The sequence below is a fragment of the Anomaloglossus baeobatrachus genome, chromosome 1 (genome assembly GCF_048569485.1).
Source record: "Anomaloglossus baeobatrachus isolate aAnoBae1 chromosome 1, aAnoBae1.hap1, whole genome shotgun sequence".
In the NCBI taxonomy this organism is placed as follows: Eukaryota; Metazoa; Chordata; class Amphibia; order Anura; family Aromobatidae; genus Anomaloglossus; species Anomaloglossus baeobatrachus.
The window spans coordinates 195,544,428-195,569,990 of record NC_134353.1 but is presented as its reverse complement, the minus strand read 5'-3'; positions in this window follow the sequence as shown (position 1 = coordinate 195,569,990).

Here is a 25,563-nt window from a genome sequence, read left to right as displayed (position 1 = left end):
ATTGTTAAGCTGGGGGGCTCCCCATAACGTGGAGCTCCCCATCCTGAGAATATCAGCCTTCAGCCGTATGGCTTTATCTGTCTGGTTTTAAAATTAGGGGGGACCGCACGCCGTTTTTTTAAATTATTTAATTATTTATTTCACTACACAGTATAGACACGCCCACCGGCTGCTGTGATTGGGCGCAGTGTGACACCTGTCACTCAGCGTGGGGGGCGTGTCTCACTGTAACCAATCATAGGCGCCGGTGGGCGGGGTAATCAGGGAATACGAGATTGTTTAATGGGCGGCCGGCTTTTTCAAAACAGTAAAAGCCGCCGGAGCAGTGTGAACTCCGTGCAGAGCCGCGCCGGGGATCGGGGATCGGTGAGTATGAGTGAGGGGGTAAGAGGGATAGACTGACATGGACAGAGAGAGAGTGACAGAGATAGTGACCGACTGACAGAGATTAGTGCATGACAGACATTGTGAGGCGCTTCAGAACGCAGCTTTTCAGCTGCGCTCTGAAGCGGGCCTTTTTTAAGCTGCGGTGCAGAGTGCACACCTGCGCACATAGCCTCAGACATCAAAATCGTATGAGGGATGTCACACGTTTCAATTGACTAGGTTCGTGCAACAAAACGTCCAATGTATGAGGAATAAACGACGTGTATGCGATCACCGTATTTGCGTTCAATCTTGATCTCACGTAGGTGTCACACGCAAATACGTCACGAACGATGCCGGATGTGCGTCACTTACAACTTGACCCCGACGACGGATTGAAAGATTTATTGAAGCATGTAAAGCAGGCATAACACAAAGGGGCAGATCTATTAAATAAAATCCAGCTAAACTCTAGCACAATGGTGTGTGGTACAATTTTTAAAAATGTATTTAACCTCTTCACCACCTGGCAATTTTCCATTTTTTCTTTTAGTTTTTTCCTCCAAGAGCTATAATTTTTTTTATTTTTTCATCAATATATCCATACGAGGGCTTGTTTTTACTGGTTAAATATCACATTTGAATTCTGCCACATATTGTACTGGAAAACGGGAAAAAAATCCAAGTGCAGTGAAATTGCAAAAAAGTGCACTTCCACAATATTTTTTTTTTTTGTTTTTTTTTTATTTACCATATTTAGTATCTCGTAAAACTGACCTGTGCATCTTTCAAATCAGCTGATGGTAAATGCCATTATAATATCAACATGCATGTGCTCCCTAGTTTATGTGGATTTGACTTTAAGAGAATTAAGATTTAAGGCCGCTTTACACGCAACGACATCGCTAACGAGATATCGCTGGGGTCACGGAATTCGTGACGGACATCCGCCCTTGTTAGCGACGTTGTTGCGTGTGACACCTAAGAGCGACTGCTAACGATCAAAAATACTCACCTAATCGTTGATCGTTGACACGTCGTAAGGGTATGTGCGCACGTTGCTTTTTACCTGCTTTTTACCTGCTTTTTTGCTGCTTTTTCTTCTGCGCTGTTTAATGCCAAAATGGATGTGTTCTTCTATTCAAGCAAAGTCTATGGGAATTTGGGTTTCTTGTTCACACTATGTTGTTCAAAATGCTGCCTTTTTGAGGCAGAACTTTGGTCAAAAACTCAGCTTTTCAAAGAAGCAACATGTCAATTGTTTTTGCCATTTGGGTTTTGCACTGCAAAGCTGAGTTTTTGACCAAAGTTCGGCCACAAAAAGGCAGCATTTTGAACAACATAGTGTGAACAAGAAACCCAAATTCCCATAGACTTTGCTTGAATAGAAGAACACATCCATTTTGGCATTAAACAGCGCAGAAGAAAAAGCAGCAAAAAAGCAGGTAAAAAGCAACGTGCGCACATACCCTAACTTTCCCAAATATCGTTGCTGGTGCTGCACACAGGTTGTTCGTCGTTCCTGAGGCAACACACATTGCTACGTGTGACACCCCAGAAATGACGAACAACAGCGTTCCTGCGTCCTCCGGCAATGAGATGGGCGTGTCGTTAATGTGGCTGGTCTCAGCCCCTCCGCTTCTATTGGCCGCTGTGTGATGTCGCTGTGATGGCGCACGAACCTCCCTCTTAAAAAAGAGGTTGTTCGCCTCCCACAGCGACATCGCTAGAAAGGTAAGTATGTGTGACACGTACCGGCGATATTGTTCGCCACGGGCAGCGATTTGCCTGTGACGCACAAAGGACAGGGGCGGGTGTGATCGCTAGTGACATCGCTAGCGATGTCGCAGCGTGTAAAGTGGCCTTTAAAGTTAGGGAACATGTGAGGGATATTGCTGTGGCCAGGACGGTGGACGACATTTCACTTTTAAAAACGTTGCCAAGCCACTATAATTTATACCATGGGTGCAACCCTAAATCACTTATGAGGAATTTATGTGGCAACTGCTTGAAATGTGTAACAGACTTATGGATCTATTTTTAATATTTTTTAATATTCCTTAATAAAGTGGAAACATTTTTATAGCAGAAGATAGTGGATTTTTCTATTTTTCTGTTGCTGGATCAAATCTTCTCATTTACCTTCCCTAAGGGGCACTTTGCACGCTGCGACATCGCAGGCCGATGCTGCGATGCCGAGCGCGATAGTGCCCGCCCCCGTCGCAACTGCGATATCCTTGTGATAGCTGCCGTAGCGAACATTATCGCTACGGCAGCTTCACATGGACTCACCTGTCCTGCGACCGTCGCTCTGGCCGGCGACCCGCCTCCTTATTAAGGGGGCGGGTCGTGCAGCGTCACTGCGACATCACACGGCAGGCGGCCAATAGGAGCGGAGGGGCGGAGATGAGCGGGATGTAAACATCCCGCCCACCTCCTTCCTTCCGCATATCCTGCGGAAACCGCAGTGACGCCGGTAGGAGATGTTCCTCGCTCCTGCGGCTTCACACACAGCGATGTGTGCTGCCGCAGGAGCGAGGAACAACATCGGACCGTCGCGTCAGCGTAATCATGGATTACGCCGACGCTGCACCAATGATACGATTACGACGCTTTTGCGCTAGTTAATCGTATCATCATGCCTTTACACACTACGATGTCGCATGCGATGCCGGAAGTACGTCATTTTCAATTTGACCCCACCGACATCGCACCTGCGATGTCGTAGTGTGCAAAGCCCGCCTTAGCCTTATATGGGGTCCGGCGTTTGGGGTCAAATTCAGTTACAAACCCAATTTTTTTTTAGTCCGTGCTGGTTTGGCAAACAAGAATATCCACAGATTCACTGATCACTGGTCATAGGTTGTGAAGGCGTTAAAAGTTTAGGTTTTATGGGATAAAAATGCAGCCAAAAGGAGTTAATAATTGTACCAAGTTAAGCAGGCTTTACACGCTACAACAAATCTAACAATGTGTCGGCGAGGTCACGTTGTAAGTGACGCACATCCGGCATCGTTACTGGTGTTGTAGCGTGTGACAGCTAGGTGCGATTGCGATTGAATGTAAGACCGTTCATCGCATACACGTCGTTCATTTGCTTAAAATTGCACGTCGGGTTGTTCAATGTTCCCGAGGTACCACACATCGCAGTGTGTGACACCCCGGGAACAATGATCAGATCTTACCTGCATCCTGCGGCTCCCGCTGGCAATGTGGAACGAAGGAGGTGGGCGGGATATTTACGTCCCGCTCATCTCCGCCCCTCCGCTTCTATTGGCCGGCTGCCGCGTGACGTCGCTGTGACGCCGAACGTCCCTCCCACTCCAAGAAGTGGATGTTCGCCGCCCACATCGAGGTTGTATGGAAGGGTAAGTACGTGTGACGGCAAATAATCGTTTGTGCGACACGGTCAACAAATTGAACGTGCCGCGCATACGATGGGGGCAGGTATGATTGCATACGATATCGTATGTGATATCGTAAGGTGTAAAGCAGCCTTTAGTTGAAGATGTGTGCCTTTTTTATTGTGCACATATTGGTGTACAAGTAAGGCTGGTTTCACACATCCGGCTTTTCTCCACTTTATCGGATCCGGCGCGATTCCTTACAGTGTATACATTACAATCGCCGCGCTGCAACTTCCTGTTCACATGCTCCGGTCACATGACAGCATGTGACCAGAGCTTGTTGCGCGGCCATTGTACAGTATACACTGTACGGGATCGCGCCGTATCCAATAAAGTGGAGAAAAGCCGGATGTGTGAAACTGGCCTCACCCAGCCTTGAGTAGTATGTCACATATACTGTATATTCAAATGTACTAATTTCATGCCTCTTAAAACGCTGGAAAAACAATTTAAATATAAAATAAATGTTTAAAAATATTACATTTCATAGATATGAACTTGAATATACAGTATATATTCCCACAGTTAGCACTGATAGTGGCTGAGAAGTGTAATTGATTGAAGAGTATGCATTTGAAGCCTTCTCGCTTTCAATTAATATTTCATCTGCTTAATTTTATGTGGCAGGTTAATTCAGGTATATTCTTTTCTGAGGGTTCTGCATTTGCAGCTTACTTCGATGTAAAGTATATACAGAGTAATGGTGTCATGTTAAATTATCTAGGTCAATGAATTAAAAGCTTTGAAAATGAGACCAGGAAAAACTTGTTTAACCCTGTTTCCATTAGAGGAAAGACTAAAGTACAGGAGAGGTACTTAAAGGAGTATCTTACAGGTACTTAATAAAAAGTATGAGATATTCCATTACTTAGAATCATCAGCTACATGCAGTGCCGGACTGGCTACCAGAGGAATCTCCAGTGATACCAGGCCTGGCCGCGGTCGCGAACTCTGGAGCTCTCACCTAAGCTCCGGAGTGCAGCCTGGCCTGAACCGCGAGTGCCGAGTGATTGATGGTGATTCAAGTCATGACACCTGCAGACAGTGCGGCTACACTCCGGAGCTGTGACTTGAGCTCCGGATTGCATCCCAGCCTGTCTGCAGCTGTCATGAACTGACCCGCAATCACTGGGGAATCAATCACATGGCGCTCGCGGTTCAGTCCTGCAAGCCCCGAGTTCATTGCAGGCTGCCCTCCGGAGCTCAGGTGAGAGCTCTGGAGTTCAGTGCAGGTAACCATGGCCAAGCCTGGTATTACTGGAGAGTCCTCCGGTAGCCAGTCCGACACTGGCTACATGAACTTTAAGGCCACATGCACACGTTCAGTATTTCGTGAGCTTTTTACCTCATCATTTGTAAGCTAAAACCAGGAGTGGAACAGTATAATAGAAACACAGGCACCACTCCTGCATTTTTTATCCACTCATGATTTTGTCTTACAAATACTGAGGTAAAAAATTCAGCAAATATGTCAGGATTCTGATTGGTGGTGTTCTACTCTCCTGCAGAGACAATGCTTGGTTTTGTTTTATTCTCCGGTGGATTGGTTGTTCCCGATCTCGGGCCCTGTGGGAGGGGCCTGTTCATTAGAGCCTCGTTCAGGGCAATTGCTCTGCATCATTTTGTTGCTACTTCACCCAGAATGCCACCAGTGATAGTTCCTGTGTTGTTGCAGTTGTTGCTGGCTCCCGTGATTGTCTTGATTTTGTCCTGCTACCTCATTCCTAGTACACTCTTCCGCCTGTTTCCCCGACCCTGACTTGACTACCTGACTCCCAGATTCGCAGCTTGTATCCTGACCTCAGCTCCACTCTCTCCCTTTGTACCTGATGTGTCTTCCTGGCTTCCAGACCCATGGCTTGTATCCCGACTTAGGCTCCACTCTCTCCTTTTGTACGTGACATATCTTCCTGGCTTCCAGTACCCCGACTTCTATGCTGATCTCGGCTCTGCTCTCTCCCTTGTAACTGATGCAAATTCCCAGCTTCTGACCTTTGGCTTGTTTAACTACTCCTCCACTAGTGTATCTAGTGACATCTAGTGTTCTAACATCATATTTTTCCTCCACTAGTGTATCTAGCGACACCTAGTGTTAGAGCATTACAAAATACTCATTTATTGCATCCTATATGTGTCTTATATATACATTCTATCTATATGTAAAGTTTTCTTTGGATGAGGGTAATTTGGTAAACCTAAACATCAGTGACAAACATGATGTGGTGACTATTACTACCCTCATACTATCTGTACTGGAGACTGGTGGCAATGGCCTGTGATGTAGTATGGCTGAGGGGATGACAAAGAAGAAGGATAGGCTATTATAATTAACATTTAGTAACGAGTGAACATGTTTTCCACTGTTTCTTACTTGATCAAGCATTAAAGTGCTTGATTGATTAACAAGTGGTGTCAAGCATCACGTACTGCTCGAGTGCTCAGGTTTCAGTGCAGCAGCTCCTTACAATGATTGGAACCACCCACTGAAGTTGGAATTTTCCCAGCTGAGTGCATGGAATCCTCCTTCAGCTGTACTCTTAGGCTATGTGCACACGCTGCAGATTTGTTGCAGATCTTCATGCTGTAGCAAAAAAAGCATCAAAACTGTATGTGATTTAGATGCAATTTTGGTGCAGTTTTTGATGACATTTTTTGGCCCATCAAGAAAGTCAATGAATTGAAGTCAATGGGTGACAAAACACTTTCTTAACCTAATCAATAATTGACATGCTGCAGATTTTTTCTGCATCTAAATCTACAGCAAAACCGCACGGAAAAAACACACACACCGTGTGCACAACAAATCTAAAATCCCAAATGCTTGCTTCAGGAGAGGCATGCAGATTTTGATGCAAATTTTTTTTAAAAATAGAGAGGATTCAACAGGATCTAAACAAGCTGGAACAATGGGCAGCAACTAATAGAATGGTTTTTTAACAGGGAGAAATGCAAAGTCATACATCTTGGCAAGAATAATGAAATGAGCATATACAGCATGGGAGGAATAGAGCCATCCAAAAGCATGTGTGAAAAAGACTTAAGTATACTAATAAATCACAGACTGAACATGAGTCAACAGTGTGACGCAGCAGCAAAAAAGGCAAACACCATTCTAGGATGTGTTAACAGAAGCATACAGTCTAGATCACGTGAAGTCATTATCCCCCTTTACCCCTCTTTGGTCAGACCTCATCTGGAATATTGTGTCCAGTTCTGGGCACCACATTTTTAAAAAGACATCAACAAAGTGGAGCAAGTTCAGAGAAGAGTGACCAGAATGGTGACTGGTCTGCAAACCATGTCCTATGAGGAACGGTTACGGGATTTAGGATTGTTTAGCTTGCAAAAGAGAAGACTGAGAGGAGACCTAATAGCTGTCTACAAATATCTTAAAGGCTGTCACAGTAGAGGGATCAGTTTTATTCTCATTTTCACAAGGAAAGACTAGAAGCAATGGGATGAAACTGATGGGGAGGCGACACAGATTAGATATTAGAAAACACTTTTTGACAGTGAGGGTGATCAATGAGTGGAACAGGCTGCCACGAGAGGTGGTAAGTTCTCCTTCAATGGAAGTCTTTAAAAAGAGGTTGGACGGACATCTGTCTATGATGATTTAGTGAATCCTGCTTTGAGCAGGGGGTTGGACTATATGAGCCAGGAGGTCCCTTCTAGCTCTACCATTCTATGATTCTATGAAAAAACTTCATCAACAAAAAATGAATCAAAAACTGCAGGGTGTGCACAGGGCTTTAGGGTACGTGTCCAACATCAGGACCCCCGGTGTCTTGGATGTGGCGGGTCCTGACCTGGAGGGCCGCGAGTCTTCTCTGCATGAGAACGCAGGAGACCGCAGCTGTTCATGCCCATGGTCATGGTTTGGCGCGCTCCTGTCTCAGCAAAGAATTGACATGTCTGCAGCTCGGAATGCTGCACCACAAGTCAGTTTTCACTGCGGTCCATACACGCACAGTGGGCATGAGATTTCTAGAAATCCCATCCACTGTGCTTGTACTGTACAACACACAGATTTGGACGCAGCTCAAACATGCTGCATTCAAAACGCTGCTAGCACTGATCGTGGGCAAACAGCCTTAAGGCCACTTTACATGCAACAACATCACTAACGAGATGTCATTGGGGTCACAGAATTCGTGACGCACATCCGGCCTTGTTAGCGGCGTCTTTGCGTGTGACACGTAGGAGCGACCGCTAACGATAAAAAATACTCACCTTATCGTTGATCGTTGACACGTCGTTCTAATCCCAAATATCATTGCTGCTTTTGGATGCAGGTTGTTCGTCGTTCCTGAGGCAGCACACATCACTACGTGTGACAACCCAGGAATGACGAACAGCACCGTACCTGCGTCCTCTGGCAACGAGGTGGGCGTGTCTTTCATGCGGCTGCTTTCCGCCCCTCCGCTACTATTGGACACCTGCCGTGTGACGTCGCACGAACCGACCCCTTAGAAAAGAGGCTGTTCACCGGCCACAGCGACGTTGCAGTGAAGGTAAGTCCGTGTGACGGGTACTAGCGATATTGTGCGCCACGGGCAGCGATTTGGCCGTGTCGCACAAATGACGGGGATGGGTGCGATCGGCAGTGACATTGCTAGCGATGTCGCTGCATGTAAAGTGGCCTTTAGAGTTGAAGAGCTGAAAAACTCTTGGGTAAGTTCTCTCTCTCTCTTTATCTCACTATATCTTATATCTGATTGTCTCTGCTCTTCTACATCTGACTTTCTCATTTAGATGTAGTGGAGCTGAGATGGTCAGAGACGCTACATTGGTCTCTGCTACATCTGACCTTCTCTCAGATGAACAATGATGACTGATGATGAGCAGAACTAAAGTTTTATTTAAGGCAACGCGTTTTGGAGTTGATCTGACTTCATCATTAGGTACATTTAAACAGGATATTACCTCTGTCCTTTATAGTGGTCTGTGTGATGTATTACTCCAAGTTTTTTGCCTATAAGGATAGCCCAATTAACCACTTAACGACTGGCAATTCGCCGTGTAACGGCGATTGTTCAGGAGCCTTATTTCTCACCTTTGATTTTGTATGGTGCTAAGTAAATAGCACCCCCAGCAAGTGAAATTCCCATTGGTGACAGCTGTATATGACTCTGTAAACACATCTGTCAATCGCGACAGTGGTATCTAAGAGGTTAAAAGGGTGTTTAATACCCTTTTTGATAGAATTTACCTCTGCAATCACAATAGCTGGTGGTGATCATTGCTATGGTACCTTGAGGTCATCTGGTGACCTCAGGGTATGTTAACCTGTTAGATCTTGCTATTCTGTGAGGTACCTATAGGTTTAAAATATTCTCTACACCCCTAGATGAATACCTTAAGCAGTTAAGTTTCCAATCTGGGGTCATATTGGGTTTCTGCTGATGTGTCAAGGGCTCGGCTAATGCAGCCCACAATCTATATACCATAACCTGTTTGCTTACAGAGTTTTGCCATGTGCCCAAATGTTAATTCTTGAATATATGTATGGTATCACTGTGTTTGGCAGAAATTTGTACAACAAATTATGGGGTCTATTTTCTACTACTATCCATTGTCAAAATTACAAATCTGGGGCTAAAACAACATTTTAGAGAAAAAAACATAACTATTATTTTCACATCCACATTTTAAAAAGTTCTGTGAAGCACCTATGTGTTCAAAATGCTCAACACACCCCTACATAAATTCCTCGATGGGTTTACTATCCAAAATGAAGTCATTTGTGGGGGTTTCTGATGTTTTCGTAACTTAATTCAAATAGTGCTATCTCCATTCTGAGCCCTACCTTTTGTCCAAACAGAACATTTTGACTACATGTGGTGTATTGTTGCGCTAAAAAGAAAATGCACAACAAGCTGCAGGGTCCACATTTTTGTCTTACCGCTAGCAAAAGTGAAACATTTTTTGCTAAAGTAACGTTTTTGTGAAAAAACTAAAATTCCATATGAAGACCTAATGTTATCAAATTCTGTGTAGTACCTGAAGGTTCAAAATGCTCACTATACCGCCGGACAAAATCCTTGAGGGGTGTATTTTCCACTTTGTTGAAGGGCACCAAAGTGTGAGACCTGCCTGAGGTTGTGAACCCAGCTTACAATTTGGAACAATATATAGTACAAGTCTGTAAACCAGCATTAAAGGGGTTGTCCGACATAACAAAAATGTTTGAGTTTAATCTAATCTGTGCTGTATTGTCATATTAATCACCCCTACATTGTTATTTTTTGTTTTCTAACTTTTGTTCCTCTTGAATTATACCTTTATTCTGTGCAGCTTCTTGTTTACATTCAGCTCCAGCAAACTGACCACTTCCTGTGCTGAACCTCCCAGTCACAGCTGGCACCACCCGATCTCACTGTCCAGCCCCACCCCAGTGTCCAGCCGCACCCTCTGCCCGCCCCCTGCACACACATTCCCTGTCAGTATATTCTGCCCCAGCACTGACCTCTCATCACTACACGGCAGATCACTACAGGGCAGGACACTGCAGGGCAGCACATTACAGGACACTACAGGACAGGACACTGCAGGGCAGCACATTACAGGACACTACAGGACAGGACACTACAGGACAGCACATTACAGGACAGGACACTACAGGGCAGCACATTACAGGACAGGACACTACAGGGCAGCACATTACAGGACACTACAGGACAGGACACTACAGGGCAGCACATTACAGGACACTACAGGACAGGACACTACAGGGCAGCACATTACAGGACACTACAGGACAGGACACTACAGGGCAGCACATTACAGGACAGGACACTACAGGGCAGCACATTACAGGACACTACAGGACAGGACACTACAGGGCAGCACATTACAGGACAGGACACTACAGGGCAGTACATTACAGGGCAGGACACTGCAGGGCAGCGCACTACAGGACACTACAGGACAGGACACTACAGGGCAGCACACTACACGGCAGATCACTACTGTTACGCTCACCGAGGAGCGGCGAACATCCGGAGGTGGACCCACTGGACCGTGCACCGGACTCCCCTGAGAAGACGGCCAGCAGCGAACCCCTATACAGGGACTGTGCGGCGCCTCCCCAGAAGGCCTAAATGCACGGCAGCCAGGGACCGGAGGTAGGAGTCTCTGTACGGCCAGGCGTGGCTCGGGTACGATGTCCGCGGCAGGCGGAACACGGAAGTGGCACCGGAGATGTTTCACAGCAGGTGACGTCCACAGCCGGTACGGTACAGATAGTGTCCACGGCAGGTATGGCACGGTGACGTCCACGGTAGGAATGGGTGGTGACGTCCACAGCCGGTACGGTACAGATAGTGTCCACGGCAGGTATGGCACGGTGACGTCCACGGTAGGAATAGGTGGTGACGTCCACAGCCGGTATGGTATAGATGGCACTACGGTGAGACACAGGATTAGAATCAGGTAACAAATGTACGGATCATAAACAATAGCATAGACAGATTAGGACACTGGCAATGCACTAATAGAGGCGTTGCTCGGGCGCCTGCTGCCGGGGGAAGTGAACTTAAATACCTATTAGGCAGCAGGTGACCTCTGAGATCACTTCCAGGATTTGGGGCATGCCACTTTAAGAAAGGGGGCGTGGCCTCGCACGCAGCCCAGAATCACCTACAGCAATTCTGTGTGAGGAGGAAACTGCAGCAGGCCTTGGAGTGGGAGCAACGTCTGCAGAGCCCTGGGGCCGGTAAGTGGAAGGCCTTCTCTGCCTGGGAGTGGGGGCAGGAATGCATGTGGGAGCTATGCTGGGACTGGGCAGATGTGAGGGAGAGCTCCCCCCCCGGGGTCTGGTGGGACCAGGCGTTACAGTACCCCCCCCTGAAGCCCCCTCCTCCTCAGGAAGCTCCGGAGGAGACGAGGAGCATCCACGTCCTCCGCAGGTACCCACGTCCTCTCCTCAGGACCGAACCCCTTCCAGTCCACCAGATAATAGGTTTTACCTCGGACCTCCTTAGCTGCAAGGATGGCTTTTACCTCATAGACGTCATCATCACCAACAGGAGGAGGCGAGACCCCAGGATCACCATGGAAACGACTCAGGACCACCGGCTTGAGGAGGGACACATGGAAGGAGTTCGGGATGCGAAGTGTCGACGGCAGCTTCAACTTGTAGGACACCTCATTGATCCGTCGGAGCACTTCAAAGGGACCAATGAAGCGGGGACCCAGCTTGTAAGACGGCTGTTTCAGGCGGACATACTTGGACGAGAGCCGGACTTTATCTCCGGGTCGGAAGAAAGGAACATCCAGACGTTTCTTGTCAGCGTGTTTCTTCATGCGGACAGAGGACCGTTCCAGAGCCGACTTGGTCTCAGCCCAGACGGCGGAGAAGGACCTCACGAGGTCATCAGCTGCAGGGTTGCCTGAGGAACTTGTCACAGGACACGGCACTTTGGGTCGCTGTCCATACACCACCTGGAACGGAGATTTAGCAGAGGACTCACTGTCATGGTTGTTATAGGAGAACTCGGCCCACGGAAGCAGTTTGACCCAGTCGCTGTGGTGTTCGTCCACGAAGTGGCGGAGATAGTTAGTCAGGATTTGGTTAATGCGCTCCACTTGCCCATTGGACTGAGGGTGGTAGGCAGAGGAAAAGTCCATTTCCACATCCATCATCTTGCAGACTGCTCTCCAGAACCGAGCGGTGAACTGGACCCCTCTGTCGGACACGATATGGAGAGGCAAGCCATGAAGCCGGAAGATGTGTTGGATGAAGAGGTCAGCAAGAACCGGAGCGGACGGTAGCCCGGAGAGTGGTGTGAAGTGGGCCATCTTGGAGAACCGGTCCACCACCACCCAGATGACTGTGCAGCCAGACGATTTTGGCAGGTCCGTGATGAAATCCATGCCGATATGTTGCCATGGAGCGGATGGTACAGGTAAAGGAAGCAAAGGGCCCGCCGGAAGGGTCTTCGGGACCTTGTTCCGGGCACAGGAGGAACAGGATGAACAAAAGTCCTGGACGTCTTGACGTAACCCTGGCCACCAGTAATATCGGGATATCAATTGCAGAGATTTCTTTTGACCCACGTGACCTGCTATTCTGGAAGAGTGTCCCCACCGGAGTACACGTTCTCTATCGACCTCAGCAACAAACGTCTTACCGGGAGGAAGGTGATGCATGCCGACTGGAGCCGCCATTAGTTTGGAAGGTTCAATGATGTGCCGAGGTTCATCCTTCTGGTCCTCTGACAGGAATGATCGAGACAGCGCATCGGCTTTCAGGTTCTTCCCGGCTGGACGGAAATGCAGAACGAAATCAAAGCGGGCAAAGAATAATGACCATCGGGCCTGTCGGGGGTTTAGCCTGCGGGCTGTCTGAAGATATGCCAGATTCTTGTGGTCAGTATAGATGGTAACTGGATGCAATGACCCTTCCAGCAGGTATCGCCATTCCTCCAGAGCCAGCTTGACTGCCAGCAACTCACGGTCTCCGATTGAGTAGTTTCGTTCTGCTGGGGAGAAAGCCTTAGAAAAGAAGCCGCAGGTTACTGTCTTACCCTCTGACGTTTTCTGTGTAAGGACTGCACCAGCTCCGGATGAGGAGGCATCTACCTCAAGGATAAACGGCTGGTTAATGTCGGGTCTGTGTAAGGCTGGAGCAGAAGCAAAGGCACGTTTAAGGGACAGGAACGATTCTTCAGCTTCCGGTGTCCATTTCTTCGGGTTCTCCCCTTTGCGAGTGAGAGAGGATATGGGGCGCACCAGAGATGAGAAATGTGTAATGAATTGCCGGTAATAGTTGGCGAATCCCAGGAATCGCTGGATAGCCTTCAACCCTTCCGGACGGGGCCATTTCAGTACGGCTGAAACCTTGTCAGGATCCATCTTCAGGCCGGTATCCGAGACTATGTGGCCAAGGAAGGGTAACGAGGTCTGCTCAAACAGGCATTTCTCGAGTTTGGCGTAAAGGCGATTCTCTCTCAATCTCCGCAGGACCAGACGGACATGTCTTCGATGGGTATGCAAGTCCGGAGAGAAGACAAGGATGTCATCCAAATACACAACCACGCAGGTGTAGAGAAGATCACAGAAGACGTCGTTCACAAACTCCTGGAAGACCGCCGGTGCGTTACTGAGCCCGAAGGGCATCACTCGGTATTCATAGTGCCCATCACGAGTGTTGAACGCGGTCTTCCATTCGTCTCCCGACCGAATGCGAACCAGATTGTACGCACCCCGGAGATCTAGTTTGGAAAAGATCTTGGCACCTCGGAAACGGTCAAACAGTTCCGGTATAAGGGGTAGCGGATACCTGTTTTTCACCGTGATCTTATTCAATCCGCGGTAGTCAATGCAGGGCCGTAGACCCCCATCCTTTTTTCCCACAAAGAAGAATCCCGCTCCGGCGGGAGAGGAGGATTTTCGGATGAAGCCTCGTGCTAAATTCTCCTTTATATAGTCAGACATGGCTTGGGTCTCTTCTCGCGACAGTGGGTAGATGCGCCCACGAGGAGGGGTTGTACCTGGGAGCAGGTCGATGGGACAATCGTAGGGTCTGTGTGGCGGCAACGTCTCAGCTTCCTTTTTGTCAAAGACATCGGAAAAGGACCAGTAGGTGGGAGGTAACCCGGGAAGGTTGACCGGTTTGACTGGTGGGTGCGGAGGAAGCACTGGTGTCAGGCAGTGATTGTGGCAAGAAGCACCCCATTGCAGGATGTCTCCGGAATCCCAGTCGAGCACAGGCTTGTGTGACCGAAGCCAGGGTATTCCCAGAAGAAGAGCATGTGCCATGCCAGGGAGCACATGGAAGGCGATTGTCTCAGTGTGTAGCAACCCCACTTGCATTGTACAGTTCTCTGTGATGAACCGGATGGGTTCGGAAAGCGGTTTTCCATCCACGGAAGACAGACTGATGGGGGTAGCAAGACATCGGACGGGAATCTGGTGTAGATCCACCACGGACTGCTGGATAAAGTTCCCGGCGGAGCCAGAATCCAGGAACGCATGTACTGACAACCGGATGGAGCCGCAGGACAGGGATACGGGCACCTGGAGAAAAGGAGAGGACTTGGCGTGACCTAGGGTGGCCTCTCCGATGGACCCTAGGCTCTGTAGTTTCCCGGCTTTACTGGACAGTCCTGAATCAGATGTTTGGCACTTCCGCAGTAAAAGCACTCTCCTGCCATTCTTCGATTCCTCTGTCGCAGTCTGGACTCAGTGACGCGGTCGACCTCCATGGGCTCGTGCGGAGCAGTAGGCCTGGTGGAGGGAAGTGACATCGGCCTTTGGAAGGTGGGCGCAAGGCGCGGGGTTCTTCTTGCCCGGGTGACCTCTCTGGCACGCTCTTGGAAGCGGAGATCAATACGGGTAGCCAGAGAGATCAGCTCTTCCAGGGTGGTAGGTACATCCCGGCCGGCCAGTTCATCCTTGATTTTTCCGGATAACCCTTCCCAAAAGGCAGCTACCAAGGCGTCATTGTTCCACTTGAGCTCGGAGGACAGAGTGCGGAACTCGATTGCATACTGTCCCACGGTGAGATTCCCCTGGTGGATTCTCATGAGTGAAGAGGCAGTAGATGAGAGACGGCCTGGCTCATCGAACACCTTACGGAAGGTGGTCAGAAAGACGGACAGGACTTGGACGGTCGGGTCATTCTTTTCCCAGAGCGGATTCATCCAAGCCAGAGCCTGACCAGTCAGATGAGACATGATAAATGCGATTTTCGAGCGATCGGTCGCTTGCTGCAGCGGCGACAGCTCAAAGTGCAGGGAGCACTGGTTTAAGAAACCGCGACACAAACGGAGATCCCCTCCATACATGGGTGGGGAGGCCAGGCGAGAAGGAGACATGTATGTCGATAATCCTGCAGAGTCGGAAGTTGTAGAGGAGGCCGGATTCTGCAGAGCATTTAGACGGGAATCGACGGCCGCCATATCTTCAGCCATGCGTCTCTGGGCCTCATGCTGGCGGGACAGTTCCTGCAGTAGTTCACTCAACTGGGAGCTGTCGGAGGATACGGAGGTTTGCATGGATGCCAGACGGGATTCCACAGACTTTATATAAGCCACGAACCTTGCTTGGGTCTCACGTTGGCGGGAGAGCTCCTGTTGCAGGTCATTCAGCGGGTTAACCGTGATCCCGGCGGAGTCCATGGCCCGAGCAAACTGTTACGCTCACCGAGGAGCGGCGAACGTCCGGAGGTGGACCCACTGGACCGTGCACCGGACTCCCCTGAGAAGACGGCCAGCAGCGAACCCCTATACAGGGACTGTGCGGCGCCTCCCCAGAAGGCCTAAATGCACGGCAGCCAGGGACCGGAGGTAGGAGTCTCTGTACGGCCAGGCGTGGCTCGGGTACGATGTCCGCGGCAGGCGGAACACGGAAGTGGCACCGGAGATGTTTCACAGCAGGTGACGTCCACAGCCGGTTCGGTACAGATAGTGTCCACGGCAGGTATGGCACGGTGACGTCCACGGTAGGAATGGGTGGTGACGTCCACAGCCGGTACGGTACAGATAGTGTCCACGGCAGGTATGGCACGGTGACGTCCACGGTAGGAATAGGTGGTGACGTCCACAGCCGGTATGGTATAGATGGCACTACGGTGAGACACAGGATTAGAATCAGGTAACAAATGTACAGATCATAAACAATAGCATAGACAGATTAGGACACTGGCAATGCACTAATAGAGGCGTTGCTCGGGCGCCTGCTGCCGGGGGAAGTGAACTTAAATACCTATTAGGCAGCAGGTGACCTCTGAGATCACTTCCAGGATTTGGGGCATGCCACTTTAAGAAAGGGGGCGTGGCCTCGCACGCAGCCCAGAATCACCTACAGCAATTCTGTGTGAGGAGGAAACTGCAGCAGGCCTTGGAGTGGGAGCAACGTCTGCAGAGCCCTGGGGCCGGTAAGTGGAAGGCCTTCTCTGCCTGGGAGTGGGGGCAGGAATGCATGTGGGAGCTATGCTGGGACTGGGCAGATGTGAGGGAGAGCTCCCCCCCCCCGGGGTCTGGTGGGACCAGGCGTTACAACTACAGGACACTACAGGGCAGGACACTACAGGACACTACAGGGCAGGACACTACAGGACACTACAGGGCAGCACACTACAGGGCACTACAGGGCAGGACACTACAGGACACTACAGGGCAGCACACTGCAGGGCAGCACATTACAGGACACTACAGGGCAGCACACTACAGGACAGGGCAGCACACTACACGGCAGGACACTACAGGGCAGCACACTACAGGACACTACAGGGCAGCGCACTACAGGGCAGCACACTACACAGCAGCACACTGCACGGCAGCGCACTGCAGGGCAGCGCACTACAGGGCAGCGCACTACAGGGCAGCGCACTACAGGGCAGGGAACTACACTACAGCATTGCAAATAACAGCCCCACATCGGGCTCTGCACCCCACACCACATCGGGCTCTGCACCCCACACCACATCAGGCTCTGCACCGCATACACACACATCGGGCTGTGCACCGCATACACAAACATACATACACACACATCGGGCTGTGCGCCACACACACACACACACACACACACACACACACACACACACACACACCACCCCATAGGGAGTACATACTCACCCGTCATCGGTCCCCGCCGCTCCTGCACGTTCGCGCGCTGTCTGTGCTCTAGACATATCAGCACAGTGGTGACGTCACCGCTGTGCTGAACAGAGCTCAGACAGCGTGCAAGATGAGAAGCAGCGCTGCGCTGCTTCTCATCAGCACTTTCAAATGTACCGGCATCGGTGATCTGTGATGCCGGTATATTTGAATGTCTGATCCTGAGCAGGGGGGCGGTACTGGAGCTGACACCATGGCAGCCGCCGCCAGGCCCCGCCAGGTCACGGACCCCCACAGCAGTGCAGGGGGAGGTGCGGGGGAATGTGTGGGAGGCTGCAGGGAAGGGGGCGGGGCTCATCGCACTGTACCCGCCCAGCAGGGAGGCGACATGCTGTTTCCACATTTGCATGTCAACATGGTCCTGCCCATGTTGACATGAAATGACCGGAAACAGCAAAATCGCGGCAGGAGCGATCACATGACCGCTCTGAGCCGGGGGAGAGGGGCTACCAGCAGGGCAGGTAAGTGGTCTCTATCTACTTACCTGCCCCAATGTAGCCCAATAGGGAAATAATAAAAAAAAAGCAAATTAAGCCGGATAACCCCTTTAATTATTTGGGGAAATCTCAACTTCAATTATAGAATGCATTCTGAATGGGACTATAGTATTCTTGTATCAGAATGTACATTAGCATTGGAGTAATGGTAGAACATGAAACTGTTTTCATGAGAGCAACTGTGTAGCTTTAGGATGTTAAAAGTTAAGTTTACTTCTTACACATGATGTTATATATAAATGAAATTAACATGCTCATGTGGTTTGCCAGATTATAGCATAAAAGTTATTTTTAAAGTTTTAGTAAACATTTAAAGAAACACATCTCTGATCATGGATTACACAATTAGGCATTGTTCACACAGTAATTTAGTGGTGTTTTGTTGTTATTATTGTTTGTTTGTTTTTAAGCTTAATAAAAATGCTATAAATTTCAACTACATTTTACTAGGGGTTGAAAAAGAACTCCTTAAAATGAAGATAGTTTATGGCAATGTCAAAACGACATTGCTATGCTTTATTTTTTTAGGAGGTTTTTTTCATGTGTTTTTCTAGCCCTATAAAGAAGCTTATGCAAAAACAAATAAAAAAGCACCATATTTAGCATATGCAGAGATGTAATAAAATGCATGATCAATAAGATTTTATTAGTTTTTATAAGAAAGTTTACATTTAAGGGAGAAAAATAAAGAATATATGGGACTCGCAGGGTCCACTTACATTGTAAATTATCAACTCTACACAAGAGGAGTATATGGGGGGGCTGATGGGGCATGTAACCAGGCACAGCTGTCATGGGGTGCTGTCGGGTCACCTAATGCTGCACTCTTTAAGTCTCCCAGTGGCTCCGGTTTGCCGCCCCTGTAGTGCGAGCCGACTATTCTCTGAGTCCCAGTGGTCAAGCTGACAGCAGAGACCCAGAGAAAGTGTGGTGCGCTTCGCCTTGTGATCAATTGTACTTGTGTCTTTCAGAAGCAAGTACAATTGAACCCTGTGGTCAGGTCAGCTGATCACACTGCTGACATCATTCATCGGCACCAAAGAGGCGGCAAACAGCGTTGGTGGTAAATGCTCCAATGTGAGCTGAAGACACCGTAGAGTAACAGTATTGGTGTGAGGGGGGCAGTATATATAGACACAGTATGGTAGTGAGCGAGCAGTATATGCGGACACAGTATGGGGTGAGGGGGCAGTATATACAGACATAGCATGGGGGTGGGGGCAGTATATGCAAACAATATGAGGTGAGGAGGAAGAATACATGGACACAGTATGTGTCACGCTCCCCGGGTCCCCTGCCACGCTCCCCGGCTCACCTGCCACGCTCCCCGGCTTCCCTGCCTCGCTCCCCGGCTCCTCTGTCAGGCGTCCCCCGCTCCACAGCCTCCAGGCCCCCGGTCCCCGCTCCCGGCGCCCGTCAGCAGCTCTGCTCCAGGCCGGCTCTCCTGCCTCCTGTTCACCGCTCCCTGCCCTGGCTTCTGGCACCCGGGCCTCGCGCATGCGCATTAGGGCGCGCGGTCATTGACCCTTTCTTAAAGGGCCAGTGTCCTCAAACAGGATATTGAAGGATCAGGTACTGGGTATATAGGGGGATCCTTGCCAAGTGGGCGGGGCCTGTTCTTCGTGTTTTCTAAGCTAGGAGTCAAGTCTCCTTGTGTCTGTGATATACTCACCTATCTCTCTCGTAGAGCCGTTCCTGCCTCGCCAACCGGTCCTGACGATACCCGAACCCCGAACGGTGACGGCCTGCCATCCCGTCAGTTCCGGCCATCTCCGATCCCTGTGGTGACCCGCCATCTCGCTCCATTGGTTCCGGACTCTGCCTGACGACATCTCGGCCTCCGAACCTGAGCTCCGTCACCCGGACTACCATCAGAGACCCCGTGGTCCCAGGGACTTCTTTACTCCACTCCTCTAAACGTACTGTCCTGCTAGTGCTCCGGCTACCGGGCACCTTGCCCTCGGTGAGGTGTTCAGCCCAGTGGATCCACCTCCTGGGTCTGCCCGTCCACCTGGCCCTAACAGTATGGGGGTGAGGGGGCAGTATCTACAAACACAGTATGGGGTGAGGAGGCAGTACAGTATATACAGACACACTATGGTGGTGAGAGGGGCAGTATATACAGATATAATATGGAGGGAGGGGGGCCGTATATATAGATACAGTATAAGTGGATGGGGCAGTATATACAGACATAGTATGGGGGTGAAAGGGGCTGTGTATACGGACACAGTATGGGGCGAGGGGGCAGTATATATGGACACAGTTTGGGTCGAGGGGGGCAGTATATATAGAGACAGTATAGGGGAGGGGCAGAATGTATATGCGGCCACAGTATAGTGGTAGAACGAGGGGAGGATTGTATATGTGGTCACAGTATGGGTGGAGGGTGATAAGGTGAGGAATGTATATGCGTTCACAGTATGGGTGGAGGGTGAGGGGAGGATTTTATATGTGACCATAGTATAGGGGGAGGGGTGGAATGTATATGTGACCACAGTATGGGGAGTGGAGGAATGTATATGCAGCCACAGTATGGTGAGAGGGGGAGGAATGTATATGCGACCACAGTATGGGGGAGCTGATGAATGTATATGTGCCTACATTATGAGGGGAGGAATGTATTTTCGGCCTCAGTATGGGGGGGAGGAGGAGGGGAGTATATATGGCCACACAGTACAGGGAAAGAGGGGGAATGTACAGTATATATGGCCATACAATATAAGGGAGAGAGGTTGGGGAAGGGGGATGTATATATGGAAACAGTTTGGGGAGAGAGGGTGAAGGGGGAATGTATACAGACATAGTATGGGAAGAGGGGAAGTGCATACAAACATAGTATGGGGAGCAAATGGAGAAAGATATTTTGAGGACACAATATGGGGAATTTCAGGACTATATGTGAGCAAGGGGGATTTTTTGAGTACACGTTATGGGGAGCAAGCAGGCAGAATGGGGAGCGAGGAATAAATGTATGCAGACACTATAGAAAGGGAGTGGGAATGAATATGGAAGTAGTGAGGAGACAGTATGGGATGAAAAAAATGTGAAGGAGCACAAAATAGAGACTGGGTAGTGGGGGGTATGAAGAAGGGGCAGCATGGGGGGACAGTGTGAGGCCATAGTGAGGAGGGGGGAGTGTAATGAGGGGGCACAGTATAAAAACTGGGCAGTATAGTGGGTTCACAGTGTAATGGACAGTGTGAAGAGGGAGCTTAGTATGGAAAGGAAACAGCAGTGGGGAGGGAATATACCATTAGAGGGACAGTGTGTGGATCATATTTTGTGCAGCGAACACAATGAGAGGCCATTATTTATTAAGGAGCACAGTGTAGGGCAGATATTTTCTTCGGCGCTCCATTGAGAGACCCAGACGATTGGGTGTATAGCTACTGCCTCCGGAGGCCACACAAAGCATTACACTAAAAAGTGTAAGGCCCCTCCCCTTCTGGCTATACACCCCCCGTGGGATCACGGGCTGCTCAGTTTTCAAGCTTTGTGCGAAGGAGGTCAGACATCCACGCATAGCTCCACTGTTTAGTCAGCAGTAGCTGCTGACTATATCGGATGGAAGAAAAGAGGGCCCATATAGGGCCCCCAGCATGCTCCCTTCTCACCCCACTCTTGTTGGCGGTGTTTGTTAAGGTTGAGGTACCCATTGCGGGTACGGAGGCTGGAGCCCACATGCTGTTTTCCTTCCCCATCCCCCTGAGGGCTCTGGTGAAGTGGGATCTTACCGGCCTCCAGGCTCTGAGGCCGGGCTCCATCCACAGACCCGGAGATCCTGCTGGATACGGAGCTGGGTACCGTCAGGGACAAGGCCCTGCAACATTCAGGTACTCTGTGTCCCCGTACAGACAGGCACAGACACACTCCAGCGTTGCTGGGTGTTCTAGTGCGCCGGGGACAGTAGCGCTGCGCGCTTGGGTTATACTCACTGCAGCTTAGCTGAGTGAGTTTATGTGTGGGGAACTACCGCGCCGGCCGCCCCCGGAGACTGCGGCGCGGCTGAGACTTGTGGTGCGCCGGGGACTTCGCGCCGACCGTGCTTTTACGACGGCAGCGCTTATAAATCTAGTCCCCGGCTTCTGCGGCCTAGTTACGTTTCGTTCCCGCCCCCAGCCCTGTCAGTCAGGGAAGGGGAGAGACGCTGTACAATAGTCAGCGCCGAGGGCTGGAGTCTTATTTACATACTCCAGCCCTCTCACTGGGCACAGTGGGACGCCAGTTTCCTGCTCTTTGTCTGCAGCACGCCCACGGCCCGCCCCTCTTCACAGGACGCCGGCAGCCATTCCTGCACGCAGTCTGAGCTGGAGAACGGACATAGCCCTGGGAGACCCAGACAGGGGATTCTGGCGACCACACACCCGCTGTTAAGCGGGCGGTAAGCAGCACCTAGGTGCTGACCCCACTAGTGCCACAGTGTTGTTTTGTGTACTTTTGTCTGTACCTATATATTGCACTGTACGGTCGCTTCTTGGCTTATACCCCTATATTGCTCTGAGGAGACAACAGCATGTCATCCGCAAAAAGCAAGGGTGCCAAGGCACGGGCTTTATATGCTGCCTGTACCGCATGTGGGGCTGATCTACCGGCAGGTTCCACTGACCCCCATTGTGTGCAATGTTCGGTCCCTGTGCCACTTCGTCAGCCGGAGTCTATGCTAGTAGTGGCCCAGGCAGAGACGCCTGTGAACCCTGCCCCGGTGACGGGGACAGACTTTGCAGTTTTTGCTGATAAGATGTCTGTGACTATGACAAAAATTCTAGAAACTTTGCAGTCCAGGCCGGTCACTCAGACCATGGGCACTGCTGATTCAATGTTCCCCGGTCCCCCTCAGTTGGAACTAATCCGTGCTCCAAGGGGGTCCCAGGCATCACAGGCTGAAGGCTCTGACTCGGACGACAGTCCCAGGCAGCCTAAGCGAGCTCGCTGGGAGAGACCCTCGGCGTCATCACGCTGGTCAGGGTCTCAGCGAGAGGATTCTCTGTATGATGAGACAGAGCTAGGTGATCAGGAGTCTAATCCTGAGACTGCTCTCAACCTGGATACCCCTGATGGTGACGCCATGGTGAATGATCTTATAGCGGCCATCAATAGACTGCTGGATATTTCTCCTCCAGCGGAGGAGGCAGCAGCACAGCAGGAGAAATTCCATTTCAGGTATCCCAAACGTAAATTGAGTACTTTTCTGGACCACGCTGACTTCAGAGAAGCAGTCCAGAAACACCATGCTTATCCAGATAAGCGATTCTCAAAACGTCTTAAGGATACACGTTATCCCTTTCCCCCTGACGTGGTCAAACGCTGGACCCAGTGTCCAAAGGTGGACCTCCCAATCTCCAGGCTTGCGGCTAGATCCATAGTTGCAGTGGAAGATGGGGCTTCACTTAAAGATGCCAATGACAGACAGATGGACCTTTGGTTGAAATCTGTCTATGAAGCTATCGGCGCGTCGTTTGCTCCAGCATTCGCAGCCGTGTGGGCACTCCAAGCTATTTCAGCTGGTCTGGCGCAGGTGGACTCTGTCATACGTCCATCAGTGCCGCAAGTGGCGTCCTTGACCTCGCAAATGTCTGCGTTTGCGACTTACGCTATCAATGCGGTCTTGGACTCTACCAGCCGTACGTCAATGGCGTCCGCCAACTCTGTGGTTTTACGCAGAGCCTTATGGTTAAAGGAATGGAAAGCAGATTCTGCTTCCAAAAAATGCTTAACCAGTTTGCCATTATCTCAAGACAGACTGTTTGGTGAGCAATTGGCTGAAATCATTAAACAGTCCAAGGGTAAGGACTCTTCCTTACCCCAGCCCAGATCAAGCAAACCTCAACAGTGGAGGGGACAGTCGAGGTTTCGGTCCTTTCGAGGTTCGGGCAGGGCCCAATTCTCCTCGTCCAAAAGGACTCAGAAGGAGCAGAGGAGCTCAGATTCCTGGCGGACTCACTCACGCCCAAAGAAAGCAGCCGGAGGAACCGCTTCCAAGCCGGCTGCCTCATGACTTTCGGCCTCCTCTCTCCGCATCCTCGGTCGGTGGCAGGCTCTCCCGCTTTTGCGGCATTTGGCTGCCACAGGTCAAGGACCGGTGGGTAACAGACATTTTGTCTCACGGGTACCGGATAGAGTTCAGTTCTCGTCCTCCGCCTCGGTTCTTCAGAACTTCCCCACATCCCGACCGAGCCGATGCTCTTCTGCAGGCGGTGTGCTCTCTAAGGGCAGAAGGAGTGGTGATCCCTGTTCCTCTTCAGGAACGAGGTCAAGGTTTTTACTCCAATCTGTTTGTGGTGCCAAAAAAGGACGGCTCTTTCCGTCCTGTTCTGGACCTAAAACTGCTCAACAAGCACGTGAAAACCAGGCGGTTCCGGATGGAATCTCTCCGCTCCGTCATTGCCTCGATGTCTCAAGGAGATTTCCTAGCATCAATAGACATCAAGGATGCTTATCTCCACGTGCCGATTGCTCCAGAGCATCAGCGTTTTCTACGCTTCGTTATAGGAGACGAACACCTTCAGTTCGTAGCCCTGCCATTTGGTCTGGCGACAGCCCCACGGGTTTTCACCAAGGTCATGGCAGCAGTGGTAGCAGTCTTGCACTCTCAGGGACACTCGGTGATCCCTTACTTGGACGATCTACTTGTCAAGGCACCCTCTCAAGAGGCATGCCAACACAGCCTGAACGTTGCGCTGGAGACTCTCCAGACTTTCGGGTGGATCATCAACTTTTCAAAGTCAAATCTGTCACTGACCCAATCACTAACATATCTTGGCATGGAGTTTCATACTCTCTCAGCGACAATGAAGCTTCCGATGGACAAGCAGCGTTCACTACAGACAGGGGTGCACTCTCTCCTTCAAGGCCAGTCGCACCCCTTAAGACGCCTCATGCACTTCCTGGGGAAGATGGTAGCAGCAATGGAGGCAGTCCCGTTTGCGCAGTTTCATCTGCGCCCACTTCAATGGGACATTCTCCGCCAATGGGACGGGAAGTCGACGTCCTTAGACAGGAAAGTCTCCCTTTCCCAGACGGCCAAGGACTCTCTTCAATGGTGGCTTCTTCCCACCTCATTATCACAAGGAAGGTCCTTCCTACCCCCATCCTGGGCGGTGGTCACGACAGACGCGAGTCTGTCAGGGTGGGGAGCAGTTTTTCTCCACCACAGGGCTCAGGGTACGTGGACTCAGCAGGAGTCCACCCTTCAGATCAATGTTCTGGAAATCAGGGCAGTGTATCTTGCCCTACAAGCCTTCCAGCAGTGGCTGGAAGGAAAGCAGATCCGAATTCAGTCGGACAACTCCACAGCGGTGGCATACATCAACCACCAAGGCGGGACACGCAGTCGGCAAGCCTTCCAGGAAGTCCGGCGGATTCTGATGTGGGTGGAAGCCACGGCCTCCACCATATCCGCAGTTCACATCCCCGGCGTAGAAAACTGGGAAGCGGACTTCCTCAGTCGCCAGGGTATGGACGCAGGGGAATGGTCCCTTCACCCGGACGTGTTTCAGGAAATCTGTCGCCGCTGGGGAAGGCCGGACGTCGACCTAATGGCGTCCCGGCACAACAACAAGGTCCCAACTTTCATGGCACGGTCTCGCGATCACAGAGCTCTGGCGGCAGACGCCTTAGTGCAAGATTGGTCGCAGTTCCAGCTGCCCTATGTTTTTCCCCCTC